The sequence below is a fragment of the Macrobrachium nipponense genome, chromosome 43 (assembly GCF_015104395.2).
Source record: "Macrobrachium nipponense isolate FS-2020 chromosome 43, ASM1510439v2, whole genome shotgun sequence".
Taxonomy (NCBI): Eukaryota; Metazoa; Arthropoda; class Malacostraca; order Decapoda; family Palaemonidae; genus Macrobrachium; species Macrobrachium nipponense.
The window spans coordinates 33,060,506-33,079,389 of NC_061104.1; the positions used below are offsets into that span (position 1 = coordinate 33,060,506).

The window sequence follows — 18,884 nt, forward strand, 5'->3', positions numbered from 1 at the left end:
TCCCTACACCGTTGGGAACCAAATGTTCATTTAGTTTTACAAATAATCAATGAGTATATCGTTCAAGCTTTACTTAACTATTGGAAAAAAAATCACTCCCTTTTTATTTACGATGCAAATGTCAAAATTTTACATTTGGTCGACAATCATGAATTGAAACTTTTAAAGGGTAAATAATAGAAGCTGCTCAATAAGTAATGAAGGTTATAGTACAGATAAACAGAAATTTTTATACATGCAACTTACCCGGCAGATATATACTTAGCTATAGACTCCGTCGTCCCGACAGAACTCAAAACTCGCGGCACACGCTACAGGTAGGTCAGGTGATCTACCATTCCTGCCGCTGGGTGGCGGAATCCAGACCATTCCCGTTTTCTGAGCCAGATTTTCTCTGTCGCTGAGGCCGGCAACAACTGTTGTTTGGTCTCTCCTGATTGGAATTCTGCTCATTTGCCGAGAATTGGTTGGACTCATTTGGTGAAGTACTCTTGTTTGTTCTCGGGATTGGTATACGCTTATTTTGGACTGGATTAGGACTTGGATTTGGTTTTTTCTATTAATATGGCTGAAGTTAAGGTAACACCTAAGTTTAGGGTGTGTGCAAGGGACGAATGCAGAACTAGGTTGTTTAAAGCAGAGGTAGATCCTCATACACTTTGTATTAAATGTAGAGGTTCTGAATGTGCATTTGATAGAACTTGTTCTGAATGTGAAGGGCTTACGGAGCAAGGATGGAAGGATTTAGCTTCTTATATTAAGAAAAGAGAGAAGGATAGAGCTAGGAAAGCTTCAGCTAGAAGCTCGAGTAGATCATGTTCTTTTGAGCCTGAATTAGAAACTAACAAGCTAGATGATGTTTCTCCCATAACCTCAGCCCCTTCTCCCTGCGTTGAATCTAAGGATTCATTTTCAGAAATGGAAAGAATGAGATCCCTGATCAGGAGCTTCAGGATCAGCTTAAAGCTATGGAAACACAAGGTAAGAGTGTCAGTGAATACAGTGACCCCAGTGCAGTGGAGGGGGCGTCTGATCGGCTCCGCATTGCTCCTAGGCCTAGACCGCTTCCAAACTCCCAGGACCAGGGGAGGAGGAATGTCAAAAGCCGCAGGGAGGATGTGGAGCATCCCCAACGATCAGGCATCCCTTCGGCAGATCTGAAGTAACGACCCAGGCTGCCTTGGATAGCCGTAGAAAAGGCATCCTGGAAGAGGTGTTTTTTTCTGCGTCGGACTCCTCCTCGTCTAGGCGTGGATGGAGCTCTGCTTCGAAGTCTCGTCCGCTGAAGAGATCGTGGGTTGCGCCGAAAGGAGACGCTTTTGATTCGAGCCCTGAGCGCTTTCCAGAGAATTTTCCTTCGAGTAGTAAGAAGGCGAGAAGACCGTCTCCAGCGCCTCAAGACCCGACTAAACTTTTCCTGCATAATCTACAGGAACAAATATCCTCCCTGGTAGGCGCTCTACATACGGATTCGTCTCGAAGGAAAGACTCCTCCCTTCCAGTGAAGAGATCGAAGTTTTCTTCTCCTGGTAGAAGAGAGGTTTCTCACTCTAGCAGGCCGCTCGTCACCTGAAGAGACTCTCTCGTCTCCCAAGTTTTCTTTCCTTAAAGCGATTTCCTCTCCTTTGTATGGGAAGAAAGTTCCCGTCCCCAGCGGTAGTTCCGCTCGCAGAGCAAACGATCAGCTACGTCTTTTCGGAGAGGTCAGGAGTCGGACTCCTCTACTGAGGATCAGGATAGGCGTCAAGAGCCTAAGAAGCAGGATATTTTCAAACGCCAGGAGTTGACAGAGCCTAGTAGGCGCCAAGAATATAGCAGGCGTATAGAGCCTAACAGACGCCAGGAGTCTAGTGAGAGGCGTCAAGAGCCTACCAGGAGTCACGACAAGCGCCAGGAGTCAAGCAGGCGCCAGGAATCAAGCAGGCTTCAGGAGTCGAGCAGGCGTCAGGAGTCAAGTAGGCGCCAGGAGTCTAGCAGTCGCCAGGAGTCGAGCAGGCGTCAGGAGTCGAGCAGGCGCCAGGAACCTTGTAGGAGCTTAGGTCGGAGTAAGACCCCTTCGCACTTTATGAGTTCTTCTGAGAGTAGGAGCCCTTCACTTGGTAGGAAACAGGTTCCTGAGAGGAGATCTCATGCGTTTACGAGCTCTATTGCGCCTTGTAGTAGCAAGAATTTGTCGCATGGGCGACGTTCTTCTTTTGACAGAAGTCCCTCGACTACTAAGAACCGCTTTTCTCCGAAAGGATCTCCTACAGCCGGAGACTTAAAAGAAGTCTCGGATGAAGAATTACCAGTGGATGTAGTAGTCTCTGATTATAAGAGATTGTCTTTGTTGTTGTTGCAGGAGTTCGGAGATAAGCTTCAACCAGCGGATCCGCCCTCTCCAGGATCTTTGTTATCCAGCACGAAGTCTCCAAAAGCATCCTCATTTGTAAAAATGTGTCCAGCCCTTAGTATGAAAAAAGCATTCAAAGGCTTTGGAGAATGGCTTAAGAATAAAAGAGAGGCGGGCAAGACTGTTTTTTCATGCCCTCCTTCAAAGTTGACGGGTAAACCTGGAAGATGGTACGATACCCAGGAACCTATGGGCTTAGGACTGCCTTCATCTGCAGACGCAGATTACGCTTCCTTAGTAGATTCTTCAAGGAGGCGCGCTCTACTATCAGCAAAAGCTACGTGGGGGATGTGTGAACTGGACCATCTCTTAAAGGGACTCTTCAGGACACTCGATGTACAAGACATTTCATATTCTCACATGGCGACAGGAAAGACTAGTAATTATTAAGAACTTGGTATTTCAATTGCCCTACTCTTGGTACCATCAAACTGTCTTTCCTGCCGTCCAGTCTTTAAAGATGGGTAGTTTGCTAACTCCTCCTCCTTCCATATGCTTTACTCGAGCGAAAACGGCGACGAGGAGCCAGGCAGCCCGGCCGTCAGGCAGACTCAGAGAGCGACTCGTAGAGAGAGACACAGAGAGAAGAGAGCAGAGACCTCACTCACCTGGGAAGGTTCCTACAATTTTGATTCGTCCGACATGCCTGTCTTAGGCTAAAGGCTTTTATTGGGATCCCTGGTCTACGTCACCCTCTTGTGAACATCTGCCAAAAGCCATCTGCAACGCCTTTGTGCATGGTTCGACAATGGTGAGTACCAAGAATATATAGGGCTTATTTTTAAGGTTATCATTGCGAAACTCTATTGCCTTGTGTTGCCTATTCAAGTTTTCCTGTCTGTCATTTTTTCTTATGAAGATTCGTTATAGTTGTTTGTGGTCAATATGTTTAATACATCGTATTCTCTTGTCCTTTCAGGTGATTTAGCTCTCGGACTAGTAACTCTAGCTTAGTCATAAATTCACCTTGTTAACGCTTGGGTAAGAGAATCGTCTAATACATTAATGTTTCGAGTGGATATATTTTTGACGGATTGTCTCCCATATTACGACCGAGCAAATTTATATTAGGTTTACCGTTCATTTCAGGATGGTGTTTGGTTTCGGTGTATCGGCCCTTTTATTTGCCTTCCTGATACTAATGTAAACTCAGTTGCTCAATTGTAAGGTAATTTTAAGTGGGTTATTATTCCTATGGGTATATTTTTCTACATAAATGACCATTACTTTTAGATACTAATCTTCCTGAATATTTCTTTACAGACAGCGAGCGAAGCAGAACGAAGGAAACGCCCTACGATCTACGTGAATTGCCTTGTTCTCCTACCAGTTGTTTATAACTACGGTACTACGTTATTTTAAAGGCTTATTTATGTAATAAATATCATATTCAATTACATTTTTCCTTCCAACCTTTATTTCAAACCACAGATTTTTATAGTGTTCTGCTTGTGGCGCCCAACGTGGGGCAACACGAAGAAAGGTGCTTAATGATGGTGCAGATGATCCAGTAGAGAATTGACCACGACTGGGGCTCCCAATAGTCTCTCATATTTCTATTTGTAGGACATTGACATTTTCCTTTCCAGGATATTAACATTTTATTGAAATAAATATAATTTTCCTTTTCAGAAAATTAACATTTTATTGGTTTGCATTTGTTATACTTTTGTTATAATGGCTAACTTAAAGGTAATGATCGGACAACGAAAAGTCATTCGGAGAAAAGTCACCGAACAATTCAATAGGTCTGACACCTATTCTGCCCTTACACAAGAAGAAAAGTTAGCTATTAAAAGGTCTTCTTTGTTAATTATAGAAACAAGTTGTCAGAGCTAGATGATCAAATCCTCTTGAAGAAATTTCCTGACATATGTGATGAAGCAGAGTTAGAGCCAGAATTAACAAGTTGCCAGGATTATCTAGACAAAATTGAGCATTGTCTACCATTACTTGAGATTTCAAGGAGTAAGAATGATTCTAATAATATTCCCGACGTGGCCCGCAGTTTACTGAAACAGCCAACAGCCCCTCTTCCTAAGTTTACAAGCAAAGAAGGAGAAGATTTCTTGAAATTTATAGCAGAGTTTGAGGCTACAACTAATGCATTTCAGTATCCAGACAGAGATTTACTTTTATTGCTGAAGCAACAGGTAGACGGTCGAGCAAAGACTTTATTAAGTTCTCTGGAAGCTGATAAACAGCGTTATGTAGATGCCAAAGAACTATTGATTTCCGCCTTTGCTTCTAAGGAGGTTTGTAAAAACAATGCAATTAGGAAAATTACGGAGTTAAGTCTAAGAGAGGGTGATGATCCCTTCACATTTATTTCCATCCTCCGATCAGTATGCGAAGCAGTCAAGACTTTTAACATTGAAGCGGATGAATTTGTCAGATATTTGCTTGGCACGGCTTAAATGGTCGCTTTTCAGCTTCATCTTATTAATATTGCAGGAAAGACTCATCCTTCCTTAAATGACATTATTTCACATTTCTTTGCAGCTTGCGAAAGGTACGAAAGTGACGGGAAAGGTGTTGAAAGCATGAAATGTAAAGCTTCACCTGTCACGACATTAACACTCCCTCTTCGTAAAGAGAGAGCTACCAGCATGGCTGCGGAAGCCGTAACCTATGATAAAGACAGGTCTTCGCCTCTATGTTCCTTGTGTTCTGTGGTTGGAAATACTGATAAATTTCACTTTATTCATAAGTGCCCTAATTTTCTTTCTCCTACAGATAAAGTGCATATTTTGAAATCTAGAAATGGATGTGTAAAATGCGGCCAGTTTAATCATGTTTCCGGTAAGTGCCGTTTTAAATTCAAGAGACGCTGTTCAAATTGTAACAGCTGGCATATGACTTACCTGTGTGATAGGAGTCCGTCACCAGGCAGAAACTCTAACAATATTAATGACTGCAAATCCAAGGTGGAAACTTCTCCTCAAATAAGCAGCGGTGTTGCCGTCCTTCCTACTTGTCATGGTGATTCCATTTTACCCACCTTTCATTTAAAGTTGGGGGGACTGTTTACAGAGGACTGAAGGACAGTGGTTCGAGAGCACGTTTGTCACTAAGAAATTGGCGGAGGAGAATAATCTTAAAATCATTAAACTCTAACAAAGTAAAGCTAACAGTTAATGGGTTTAATGGCAACAAGGAGTTATTTTACTGAAATTGTTGAAGTTCCTGTTAGCGATCGAGATAAATCCTTTATATTTATTGCTTGGTTGTACCAAACATTAATGTAGCATTGAAATTACCTCTGCTTGGTAGATTAGTTGATAAATTTCAGGCACAAGGTGTTAAACTAGCTGATCAATTCCTTCATAAATTTTCTCATGAAATTGATAATGTTCAGCTCATTTTAGGTACAGACTTCGCTTATTGTATTGCAGGTACAGATACAGTTTTTGGAGGAATAAATTCATCGATGTATACTGAGTGTCATGCAGGTATTTTGCTGTCTGGTAGCATTGATTTAATGATTAAGAATATTGATAATTTAGCTGATACGAGAGTGCAAACCTCGGCTGTTAGTAACCCATTTGAGTGTAGTTCTGCTATTCATATCCAGAGTAGTTCCTTTTTGTTGAACTCTAAAGTTGATATTTTGCCGATGAGACATTAATACTAACTTGAGGTAAACTGTTCATTTTCTGTAATAAATGAAAAAGGTATGCTTATGGAGAAACCACTGCAACAGGCCACTGATCAACTTTTAGAGTCTGAATGTAATTATTACTTAAATTACGATCAGAATTTCTACAATGATGAAAGTATTGAACTTAACAACCAGTGGTCGAATTTACCATCAAAACCCTTCGTCGTAGGGAGTCTGATGGACGTATTATCGTTCCTTGTTGTGGAATGGGAAAGTTTCTCATTTACTTTCAAAGAATGAAATCTATCTAAGTTGATATTAAGGTCTAATCTCAAGAGACTTAAACGACATCCAGAACGTTTGCAGCTCGTTGACCAAACAATTAAGGAGCAATTGAAGGCAGGCATAATTGAACCCATTTATTTATGATTTAGAGGTGTTTAAAAGTGAGAACCCTCAACATTCTTTTTTACCACACATGCCTATCTTTAAACTGGATAAGGATAGTACCAAATGTAGGATTGTATTTTTGTCCAACCTTAGGGGTTCTTCTAATAGTATATCTTTGTCACATAACCAGTGCATGTATTCAGGGCCTACGTTAAACCAAAAATTGTCCTCTTCCTTTTTACAGCTTAGATTTGACCAAAAGTTACTCTATTTGACCTTAGAAAGCCTTTAATATGTTATCCTTAACAGAAACTGATCAGTCTAAGTTGTTATTTTTTTGGTACAAAAATGTGAGTCAAGGTGATTTTTCCTTATTGGCTTTTAAGAATGTAAGATTACCTTTTGGCCTTAGATGTAGTCCCTTTTTATTAATGATTTCATTATATTACATACTTGTGTTACAACCTTCAGAGGATTCTCGAATAGCAGATTTAAAGAAATCTATCTATTCCATGATTTATATGGACAATGGGGCTATTACTGCCAATACTTCAGAGGAGTTAGAGTGGTCGTATAAACAGCTTTCGAATATATTCAATCCCTATAAATTTGACGTTCAGCAGATTGTAACTAATGACTCAATTTTACAGGATGAAGTGGACCGCGAAGCCGAGGCAAGCTACGCCTTACGTAACAAGTTGTTTGGTTTTAACTGGGACCGATGTTCCGACGAAATTTTCACTAAACCAATTTTTCTTGATCCCAATGCTAATACTAAAAGGTCTCTTTTACAAACAATTGCTTCACAGTTTGACCTGTTTGGTTTTAATATGCCATTGTTTAACCGCTGTAGATTGTTCATGCATCAATTACAGCGTCAAAAGAATTTACATTGGGATCAACCATTAACGCAAGAATTGCAGGGAGAATGGATTAATATTTGCAGGCAAACCAACAGAGCTCCTCCTTTAAAAATTGCTAGATGTGTTGGTCCACGAGATGGCAGTTATGATATTTATATTTTTTCAGATGCAAGTAAGGACATATTTGGTTGTGTACTCTATTTACAGCATATTGAATCCAATCGCTTAAGCTTTATACATGCCAAAAACCGACTTGTAAATAAGCAACTCAAGAGTAAATCCATGCCCTCTCTGGAACTTAACGCAATACATTTAAGTGTTGAGTGTGCTCTTGATATTTACAAAGATTTGTCTGGATCTGCTTGCTTAAAACCCTTGCAGGTTAATAATATTTACGTATATACTGATTCTCTGTGTGCCTTACATTGGCTGAACTCTGCTGCTTTGAAATTGGACAAATTAAATAAACATTCTCCATTTGTCGTAAACAGACTTCATAATATACAAAGAATGTGTGAAACTGGTTCCTATAAAATTTGCTTTGTTTTTTTATTTCAGGAAAAAAACAATCAATCCTGCGGACATAATCACCAGATGTGTGTCATACAACCAGTTGCAAAATTCTTGCTTGTTTTTTTCAGGACCAGATTTAAGTATAAAATGAAGTTCCAGAATTGTCAACTACTATACCAGCATTTGAGATGCCCACTGAGGTTCAAGCAACTCCTTCCACAGCTCGGGTTATTGAAGTTGCTAACAATCTGATTGATATTAATAATTATTCCAATTTCAGGAAACTTGTATTGATTTTTCGCAGAATTTTCTTAGTGGTGCACAAGTGGAAGCTGAAAGCGAAAATTGCTTGCTCACCAGTCGCTAATTACTTTGCCCAGGCTATAAATTACTTGTTAAACACTGAACAAAGGAAGCATTATCCTGAGGTATATTCTTACCTACAGCATGGTCTTAATTCCAGAAAAGACATTCCTCCTATTATAACGCAACTTAATTTATTTTTAGATTCACAGGGTCTTCTGAGAGTTAAGAGTAAATTCAAAAAATGGAATTATGGCTTAAGTGGAAATTACCCTTTATTATTGCACCCAGACAGTCATTTGACCAACTAATTATTTGGGATGCACACCTCAAATTATTCCATTCAGGATGTTATTCTGTATTAACGGAGCTCAGAAAGCATTATTACATCCCTAAACATTTCTCAGTTGTGAAAAAGGCCTCTTAAACAGTGTGTTCATTGTCGTAGGTTTAATAATCGTATATAAGGTTAAATCAAACTTTTACAGATACTTCAGAGCAGATCCTCCTACGGTTCCTTTTTCTAACATATTTATGGATTATTAGGACCCTTCAATACGAAGGATGGAAAAGAGACCCGTAAGGTTTGGTTTACTATGTATCACCTGTACTTGGTCTAGGGCAGTTAACCTCAAAATTTGTAGGAGTTTGAATGTGCAGAATTTTTTAAGAGCATTTCAGCTACACTGCTTTGAGTACGGGATTCCTCAACTTTGTATTAGTGATCTTGGAACTCAGTTGGTGGCAGGAGCTAATACCATAACTTCCTTCATTAGTGACCCTCAGACGCAATTATATTTTGAGGAAAATAATGTAAAACCTCTCTCCTTTCAGCAATATTCAAAGGCTGCAGTCAATTGGGATCATTAGTAGAAGTCTGTGTAAAAATGGTAAAAAGATTAATGTTTGGAGCAATTAAGAATTTTGTATTGACGTATGTAGACTTTGAATTTCTTGTCTGTAATATTGCATCTCATTAATCGACGACCTATAGCCTTCAAAGAAGCTGTTCGTGCTGAGACTGACCACGTGCCCGAACCAATTACGCCGGAACAGCTCGTGCGAGGCTATGAATTGACTTCTCTAAAACCTTATCCCCAATCTTCAACCTCTTTCAGTTGAAGATCCAGATTGACCCTGATAATCCAGCTATTTCTCAGAATTACCTAAAGTTGTGTAAAAATTAGGCAGACATTAATAGAGACCTATCATAATGAATTTCTAGGTACTCTGATTCAAAAACAAGCAGTGACAGAAAGGGGCGGTATCGTCCCGTTACTCATAAATTACTAAAGGTTGGCGATGTTGTATTAATTAAGGAGGAACATACCAAAAGGAATAATTATCCTCTAGGCATAATTCTAGAAGTTTTTAAGAATGATTTGGGTGAAGTTACCCATGCTGTTATTAAGAAGGGTAAAAACAGGCCAGACATCAAGGTTGCATGTAAATAATATTATTCCAATACTAGACACAGGAAGTACTAATTCAGTTACTCCTGATATTTGTAATTCTGTTACTTCGTCCTTAAGGCCCAAAAGAAAGGCTGCTATATTAAGCCAAGAAAGGACAAGACAGATGCTTTAATCTTTATTCAGTATTTGTATTTTCTTGTATTTAATTTAATTATTTTTACATTTCTAAATGTATTTTTTTTCTTACATTTTCCAGTTACATATGTTTCAGGATGGAATTTTTGTTTTCATTTCTGAAAAATTCCATCTTCGCCCCTGGACTGTACAAGACATTTCATATTCTCACATGGCGACAGGAAAGACTAGTAATTATTAAGAACTTGGTATTTCAATTGCCCCTACTCTTGGTACCATCAAACTGTCTTTCCTGCCGTCCAGTCTTTAAAGATGGGTAGTTTGCTAACTCCTCCTCCTTCCATATGCTTTACTCGAGCGAAAACGGCGACGAGGAGCCAGGCAGCCCGGCCGTCAGGCAGACTCAGAGAGCGACTCGTAGAGAGAGACACAGAGAGAAGAGAGCAGAGACCTCACTCACCTGGGAAGGTTCTACAATTTTGATTCGTCCGACATGCCTGTCTTAGGCTAAAGGCTTTTATTGGGATCCCTGGTCTACGTCACCCTCTTGTGAACATCTGCCAAAAGCCATCTGCAACGCCTTTGTGCATGGTTCGACAATGGTGAGTACCAAGAATATAGGGGTAGGTTATTTTTAAGGTTATCATTGCGAACTCTCATTGCCTTGTGTTGCCTATTCAAGTTTTCCTGTCTGTCATTTTTTTTCTTTTATGAAAGATTCGTTATAGTTTGTTTGTGGTCAATATGTTTTATACATCGTATTCTTTTGTCCCTTTCAGGTGATTTAGCTCTCGGATAGAACTCTAGCTTATTCATAAATTCACCTTGTTAACGCTTGGGTAAGAGAATCGTCTAATACATTAATGTTCGAGTGGATATATTTTTGACGGATTGTCTCCCATATTACGACCGAGCAAATTTATATTAGGTTTACCGTTCATTTCAGGATGGTGTTTGGTTTCGGTGTATCGGCCCTTTTATTTCCTTCCTGATACTAATGTAAACCTCAGTTGCTCAATTGTAAGGTAATTTTAAGTGGGTTATTATTCCTATGGGTATATTTTTCTACATAAATGACCATTACTTTTAGATACTAATCTTCCTGAATATTTCTTTACAGACAGCGAGCGAAGCAGAACGAAGGAAACGCCCTACGATCTACGTGAATTGCCTTGTTCTCCTACCAGTTGTTTATAACTACGGTACTACGTTATTTTAAAGGCTTATTTATGTAATAAATATCATATTCAATTACATTTTTCCTTCCAACCTTTATTTCAAACCACAGATTTTTATAGTGTTCTGCTTACTCGAGGTATTCAATTTTATGGACTGGGCTTTGGGAGCCCTTGCGAAGAGAGCCCAAGATCCTGAATTTGTCACTATGGAGGAATTATCGAGTGTATTATCTTGTCTGGACAGAGCGGTGATGGACGGTTCGGTGGAAGTGGCTGCCCTTTTTGGATCGGGAGTTATGAAAAAGAGAGCAGTACGGTTCTTCCTGCCAAGTCAGTATCTCCTCTACAGAGGTCGGCCTTGCTATATTCGCCACTTTCTAACCACCTTTTCCCACAGGACACGGTGAGGGATATAGCAAAATCCTTAGCTGGTAAAGCTACACAGGATCTACTGACACAGTCAGCAAAGAGGTTCAAGCCTGCTGTTCCTTTTCAAAAGAAGGATAAAGCACCTCTTCAGCAGCCCTTTCGAGGAGCCTCTTCCTCCTCAAGAACCCCTTTTAGAGGTAGAAGACCGGACACCAGAGGAAGACCTTCCAGGAGACCTGCCGGGAAGGCAAAATGAAGAAGAAGTCCTCCAGATAGCGGTAGGCGCCAGACTTTCGAACTTTGCCAGAGTCTGGGCGAAGAGAGGGGAGGACAGCTGGACCCTCTTTATCCTCGAGAGAGGATACCTCATCCCCTTCAGGGAATATCCTCCCTTAACAAGAACTCCAAGGGAGTTAACAGCGAGATACAAAGATCCTGTCAAGAGTCAAGCTCTCCTGCAAGCAGTAGAACTTATGTTGCAGAAGAGGGCAATAGAACCGGTTCAAGATCTCCATTCACCAGGTTTCTACAACCGTCTATTCCTGGTACCAAAAGCCTCGGGCGGGTGGAGGCCGGTTTTGGACGTAAGTGCGCTGAACGTCTTTGTGATCAAGAAGAAGTTCTCAATGGAGACTTCTTCCTCTGTACTTTCTGCTCTTCGTCCAGGGGACTGGATGGTATCCCTGGACCTTCAAGATGCACATTTCCATGTGCCAATTCATCCGGCATCAAGGAAATACCTCAGATTCATGTCACAGGGAAGAGTTTTTCAATTTCGAGCGCTTTGCTTCGGACTGTCGACGGCCCCTCAAGTCTTCACGGGTGTCCTAAGGAATGTGGCGCATTGGCTACATTTAAAACGGAATCAAGGATCTCGATGTATTTGATGAACGACTGGCATAATGACGAGCCAAAGTTGAAAGGTGTCTTCCAGTGTCTGGAGGACCTTTCGGTAACATTAAAGATGACGCAGTCACTGGGACTCCTAGTCAACCTCGAGAAGTCCCAGCTGGATCCCCAGCAGAACATAGTTTATCTGGGGATTCAGATGGATTCTCGGGGTTTTCTAGCGTCTCCATCAACAGAGAAAATAGAACGCTGCCTTTCAAAGGTGTCAGTGTTTCTAGGGAAAGAGCATTGCTCCGCGAGGGAATGGATGAGTTTGCTGGGAACCATATCCTCGTTGGAGCAGTTCGTTTCCCTAGGAGACTGCACCTAAGACCCCTTCAGTATTATCTGAAGGAGAAACTGGGATCAGAGTTCCAGGACCTCGAAGAATCATTCAGGATCACGGACAGATCAAGCAAGATCTTCGGTGGTGGGGGTTAGACCCGAAGAAACTCGGTCAAGGAATATCCTTACACATAAAGAGCCCTCTCCGAGCGTTGTTTGCAGACGCGTCGGACGTAGGGTGGGGAGCAACGTTGGGTTCGGAAGAAGTGTCGGGAACCTGGGAAGGAGCTCAGGTGTCCTGGCACATAAACAAAAAAGAGTTGAAAGCCATTCACTTAGCTCTCTTGCTCTTTCAAAAACAGATCTCAGGATCGATCATTCAGGTCAATTCCGACAACACGACAGCCCTAGCGTATATCAGGAAGCAAGGGGGGGGAACCCATTCATTCTCCCTTACGAGACAGCGAGGGAGTTGTTGCTTGGGCGGGTGCAAGAGAAACAGATCTCTCTGCTAACGAGATTTATTCAGGGAGAGAGAAATGTTCGAGCGGATCTGCTAAGCAGAAGAAACCAAGTACTCCCCACCGAATGGACTCTCAACCCTCAAGTGTGCGATCAGTTATGGGGGTTATGGGGAAGGCCGAACATAGACTTGTTCGCAACCAACTGGAACAAGAGGTTGGAGAATTATTGCTCCCCCCCCCCCCCCCCCCCCCCTGATCGCAGATCCAAGAGCAATAGCGATAGACGGCCTCCTCATGGATTGGAAGGGAATAGACAGGTACGCTTTTCCCCCCTTCAAACTAGTGGGGGAAGTAATAAGAAAGTTCGCCTCCTCAGAGGGAACGAAATTGACTTTGATCGCCCCCTTTTGGCCAGCCCTAGATTGGGTGACAGAGTTGCTGGAGTGGATGGTGGATCTTCCCAGATTGCTCCCACTAAAGGAACGATCTCTCAAACAACCCCACCACTTCGACAGGTATCACAAAACCTCCCCGCTCTAAGTCTGACTGCCTTCAGACTATCGAAGGACTCGTTAGAGCGAGGGGGTTTTCTCGAGAAGCTTCAAAAGCAATCGCAAGAGCCAGGAGACCATCCACGCTACGGGTGTACCAGTCGAAGTGGGAGGTGTTTAGAAGATGGTGCAGGACGCATGAGGTATCCTCTTCCAGTACCTCTATAACCGACATTGCAAATTTTCTTCTTTACCTTAGAAGAAAGTGTGGCCTAGCTGTATCTACGATCAAGGGGTATAGAAGTATGCTGGCCTCGGTTTTTAGGCATAGGGGTCTGGATGTGTCGGTCAATAAGGACCTACATGATCTTATTAGGCCTTTCGAGACCTCAAAAAGTCAGAATAATAAGAATCCCAGTTGGAACTTGGATATAGTGCTTCATTATCTTATGTCTGAAAAATTCGTACCTGCCAATAATTCTTCTTTTAGAGATTTTGACAGGAAATCTCTATTCCTGTTCGCCTTAGCCGCGGCAAAAAGGGTGAGTGAGCTTCAAGCGTTAGAAGGCAGAGTGGGTTTTAAGAAGGAGGCTGCAATTTGCTCTTTTAGCTCTCTTCTTAGCCAAGAACGAAAACCCATCAAAACCGTGGCCTAGAAGCTTCGAAGTGAAAGCACTCTCTTCTCTTACGGGGGAAGAACAGGAGAAGACCCTTTGTCCAGTAAGAGCGCTAAAATTTTATTTACAAAGAAAGTCTCTTGTGGGAGGTACGCAAGAAAGTCTTTGGTGTTCGGTCAAGGATCCGACAAGACCGATTTAAAAAAACGCCCTTACGTTTTTTCATTAAAGACATTATTAATGGAAGCGCATCTTAAATGTGGTGAAGAACAATTTAAGCTCCTCAGAGTGAAAGCACACGAAGTGAGGGCCATAGCAACCTCAATGGCTTTTCATAAAACGTGGTCCCTTCAAGCCCTAATAGAGTCCACGTATTGGAAGTGTAACTCGGTGTTCGCCTCTCATTATCTAAGGGATGTGAGAGTTACTTATGAGAAGTGCTTTTCACTGGGAGCGTATGTTTCCGCGGATTTAGTGCTGGGAGGAGGAGCTGAGGTTAATCCTAATTAGTTTAGTTTATGTAATTTTAACATTATGGTGTTTGGTTTTTTATGGTTGACTGGAAGAGGGTATAGGAATAACCCCAGCCTTTCAGTTCATAGATTTAACATGGTTAGGAAGGTCAGGTGGTCGGGATTAACTTTTGGTCTCCTCGTTGTGCATTATGTAAAGCCTAAAGCTCTGTCATGTAAGAGGGTTAGCCCCCATTGATAAGATACAGGTCAGGCTCTGCCATGTAAGTGGGTAAGCCCCATTGGTACGATCCATGCAGGTTCTGTCGCGTAAGCGGGCTAGCCCCCATTGACATGATCCAGAAGGGCTGTTCGGTCATAGGTTGTTTACCTCGCTGAAGCTCTTGAGGCATGCAGACTAAATGACATTAATCATGAGTCTTCTGCCCAAACAGGTAAGAACCAAGGATTGATATCCTACAACAATTGTTGTTTCCCGTTATTAAAATTTTTTATTTTTTATTTTTGTATGTATATAGCTGTCTCTTACCCTCCACCAACGGTGTCAATCAGCTAAGTATATATCTGCCGGGTAAGTTGCATGTATAAAAATGATATTGTTAAGATACAATGAAGTTTTATACATACTTACCCGGCAGATATATACGATTAAGGGCCCACCCAGCCTCCCCTCAGGAGACAGGTGGAAGAGAAAATCTGGCTCAGAAAACGGGAATGGTCTGGATTCCGCCACCCAGCGGCGGGAATGGTAGATCACCTGACCTACCTCTGGTAGCGTTTGGTGCCGCGAGTTTTTGAATTCTGTCGGGACGACGGAGTCTATAGCTAAGTATATATCTGCCAGGTAAGTATGTATAAAACTTCATTGTATCTTAACAATATCATATTAATAATATGGGTTTCTACTAACGTTTCATTGAATAATTGTTGTTCAAGAAAATAACTATTGTAGCCAAAGAGAAAGTTAGAAAATTTAAATACCAAATAGTGATTGTATGTAAGAGAGAATTATTTCATTCGCATATAGTAGTGTAAGAGGTGGACAAAGAAGCAGGTAGAAGTTGTTACTGATTTTTATTACAGTCAAGGGAAATATAAATATACAGCATGTGGACGGAAATGTGGTTACCGACCCGCGAGAGAGTAAAAGTGGGTCGGCGAGACCCGATTTGTGTTTCTTGAGAGACATAAAATACAAAATATAAAAGTATACAAAATATGGTTATACAAGCTTTATACACTGGCGGAAAGCCCGCTGAACGCTCTCTCGGAGGGAAGTAAGAACAACGCGAATGATGAATTATATACAGAGAAAATTATGGATAAGCCTTGTCCTTACAAATACTCCCCCCCTAAGACAATAATTAGGCATAATTGTTGGCTGACTTCTTTGTACTTCGGGTTGTCACTCGCGAAAGCGAGCTGGGCGGCGGAGGCACCCTCGGGTGCGCGATATCAGTTGCTGTGGTAGATCCTCTGGAGTTTCCGGGGACGGGATGCCTCCCCTGAGGTGATCCTCGGGGGGGTTCGACCGTCTTCCGAGGGCAGCCGAGGCTACGGCCGGGAGGTTTGGCGATCGAAGGAGTCGCTTCTTTCCGAGGAAGTTTGAGGCGCCCTGTGGAATCCGTGTCTGCGAGGTCCTCGTCCATGATGAAGGCTGGTTTCAGACGATCGATTGTGACCCAGTCCTCGCGACCGTTGATGGATAAGAGATATGCCTTGTCAGTGCGTCGTAGGACGCGGAAGGGACCACGGTAGGGTCTCGTTAGAGGCGGGCGGCGGGCGTCGTCCCTGACGAAGATGTGCTGGGACGATGATAGGGCCTTCGGGAGGAAACGTTTGGTTCTGTCGGAGAAGGTTTTGGCGCAGGGCGTGAACTTCCCGGCGGATTCCCGAAGCCTGGCGATGGAGACGTCAGCGTCGTCGGCATTGGTCGGGAAGAACTCGCCAGGGACTGTTAATGGCTCCCCGTATACCTTCTCCACGGGTGATGCCTCGCCGTTCACCCGCGGGGCAGTCCTGAGGCCAAGGAGGACCCATGGTAGTTGGCTCTTCCAGTTTTCGTCGGTGCAGCGCGCCATCAGGGAAGCCTTGATCGAACGGTGGACTCTCTCCACCATGCCGTTAGCTCCTGGGTTGTAGGCAGTGGTGGCGTGTAGCGACGTCCCCATTAGGCGGGCCAGGGCAGTCCACAACTCCGACAGGAAAACTGGTCCGCGGTCTGTCGTGATTTCGTCTGGCACTCCGAATCGACTGACCCAGCTGGCAAGGAGTGCTTCGGCACATGCTTTCGAGGTTGCCTCCGACATCGGCGTCGCCTCGGGCCATCTGGTGGAGCGATCGATTACCGTCAGGAGGTATCTGGCGCCTTCCGACGGGGGCAGGGGGCCCACAACGTCTATGTGGATGTGGCCGAATCTTCGTTTCGGCTGCGGGAATTCCCCCACGCCTGATTCTGTGTGCCGACTGATTTTGCTAGTTTGGCAAGGCACGCAGGTCCTGGCCCACTCGAGGGAGTCCTTCCGAATTCCATGCCAGACGAACTTCTCCGTCAGGAGGCGCATCGTCGTCCGGCCCGAGGGGTGCGAGAGTCCGTGTATGACGTCGAACACGGCTTTCCTTCGGGAGGCTGGGATCAGTGGGCGCGGGCGGCCTGTGCTGATGTCGCAGAGGAGCGTCGTTCCTGCGGGTCCGAAGGGCACGTCTTCCCACTTGAGGGCGGCGATAGGCTGTGCGGTATGCGCGGTCCCTCCCGGTCGGCGGCCTGTTCCCGGGCGAGGTCTTCGTATTCGACCCCACCCGAGATGCACGGCGTTGATTTCTATCCTCGATAGGGCGTCTGCCACGGGGTTTCTTCTCGCCAGGCACGTACTGGATGGTGCAAAACCGAACTCCGCGATGGCTGCCAGGTGCATCTGCTGTCTCGCTGACCAAGCGTCGCCCGCCTTGGAGAAGGCGTGTACCAAAGGGAGGTGGTCTGTCCCGATCGTGAAGGGGGAAGCCCTCGGGAGGTAGCGGAAATGGGCACCTGCTTGGTACACCGCCAGGAGTTCGCGGTCGAACGTGCTGTACCTCGTCTCGGCGGCTGACAATTTTTTGCTGTAGAAGGTGAGTGGCTGGGGCTCGCCCTGGACCATCTGCTCGAGGACAGCCCCGCAGGCGACGTTGCTGGCGTTGGTGGTGAGGCGTAAAAGTGCAGTAGGGTCTTGGCGTGGCATAATGTCGCGGCTCTGGCGAGAGCCCTCTTCGTCTCGTTGAAAGCCTTCTCTTGTTCGGCCTCCCACGTTAGGGGCTTTGGTTTCCCCTTCAGGACCTGTGTTAGAGGAGACATGGTGCGGGCGGCGGCGGGGATGAACCGGCGGTAGTAGTTGACCATTCCGATGAACTCCTGCAGGACTTGACGTGTGGTTGGTGTTGGAACTTCTGCACCGCGCCCTACCTTCGAGGCCATGGGGCGCACGCCTGCCGCGGAGATCTCGTGCCCGAGGAAGTCCTCCTTCTCGGCGCGAGGTGCATTTGTCGAAACGGACGACCAGCCCAGTTTTTCCTGCAGGCGGCTTCAGGACCGCTCGGACATGATGTAGGTGCTCCTCCAAGGACCTGGAAAAAATTAAGATATCGTCGACGTAGCAGACGCAGAAGGGCAGGTCCCCCAGGATGCTGTCCATCAGGCGCTGGAAGGTTGGCCCCTGCGTTCCTCAGGCCGAAGGTTGAGTAATGGAAGACGAAGGAGCCAAAAGGCGTGATGATGGCAGTCTTAGGGACATCTTCGGGGTGCACTGGAACCTGGAAATAGGATTTTAAGAGGTCCATTTTTGTGAAGACCTTCGCCCCATGGAGGGCCCCTGTCAAATCCTGCATGTTTTTGGCAAGGGGTAATTGGTCGGGGGATTGTAGCGAGGTTGAGTCTCCTGTAGTCTCCGTCAGGCCTCCCTGTGCCGTCAGGAGTTTCTGTTACCATGTGCTGCAGGGGCGACGCCCAAGGGCTCGACGCTTTCTTGTAGATGCCCATTCGTTCCATCTCCGAGAACGCCTGCTTCGCCTCCTGGAGGCGGCCTGGAGGGAGTCGTCGGAACTTCGTGTGTGTCGGGGGGCCTGTGGTGGTTATGTGGTGGAATATTCCGCGCTTGAGCGGCGTCCCTGCCGCCTGGCGAAGTTCCGGCTTGAAGACTTCGGGGAATTCCTGCAGGAGGTTGCCATACTTGTGGGGGGCGATGGTACAAATTGTAGGGGCGCCCGGGCCTGCTGCCAGTGGAAGGGAAAGGCATGTCCCCGTGTCGAGGAGGCGTTTGCGGCCCACGTCCACCAGGAGGCCATTCTGCGCCAGGAAATCTGCCCCCAGTAGCGGGATCCTGACGTCCGCGATTGTGAATTCCAAGACGTAGTTTCGCCCCAAGATGGATATCTCGAGGGGCTTCGTGCCGTAGGAACGGATGGGGGTCCCATTTGCGGCGACGAGGACGGTTGTTTTGTCGGGCTCGCGGCTACGGTCTTTTCCTGACGGCGG

At 44.7% G+C, this 18,884-nt stretch overlaps 1 long non-coding RNA gene across 1 annotated transcript; it reads left to right on the top strand.

The window, feature by feature from the left end:
• Nucleotides 1-2,733: 2,733 nt before the first annotated feature.
• Nucleotides 2,734-3,786, top strand: LOC135213952 (uncharacterized). Its single transcript, XR_010314233.1, has 2 exons — nucleotides 2,734-3,143; nucleotides 3,656-3,786. It is a non-coding gene; the product is annotated as an uncharacterized LOC135213952 (long non-coding RNA).
• Nucleotides 3,787-18,884: the final 15,098 nt, after the last annotated feature.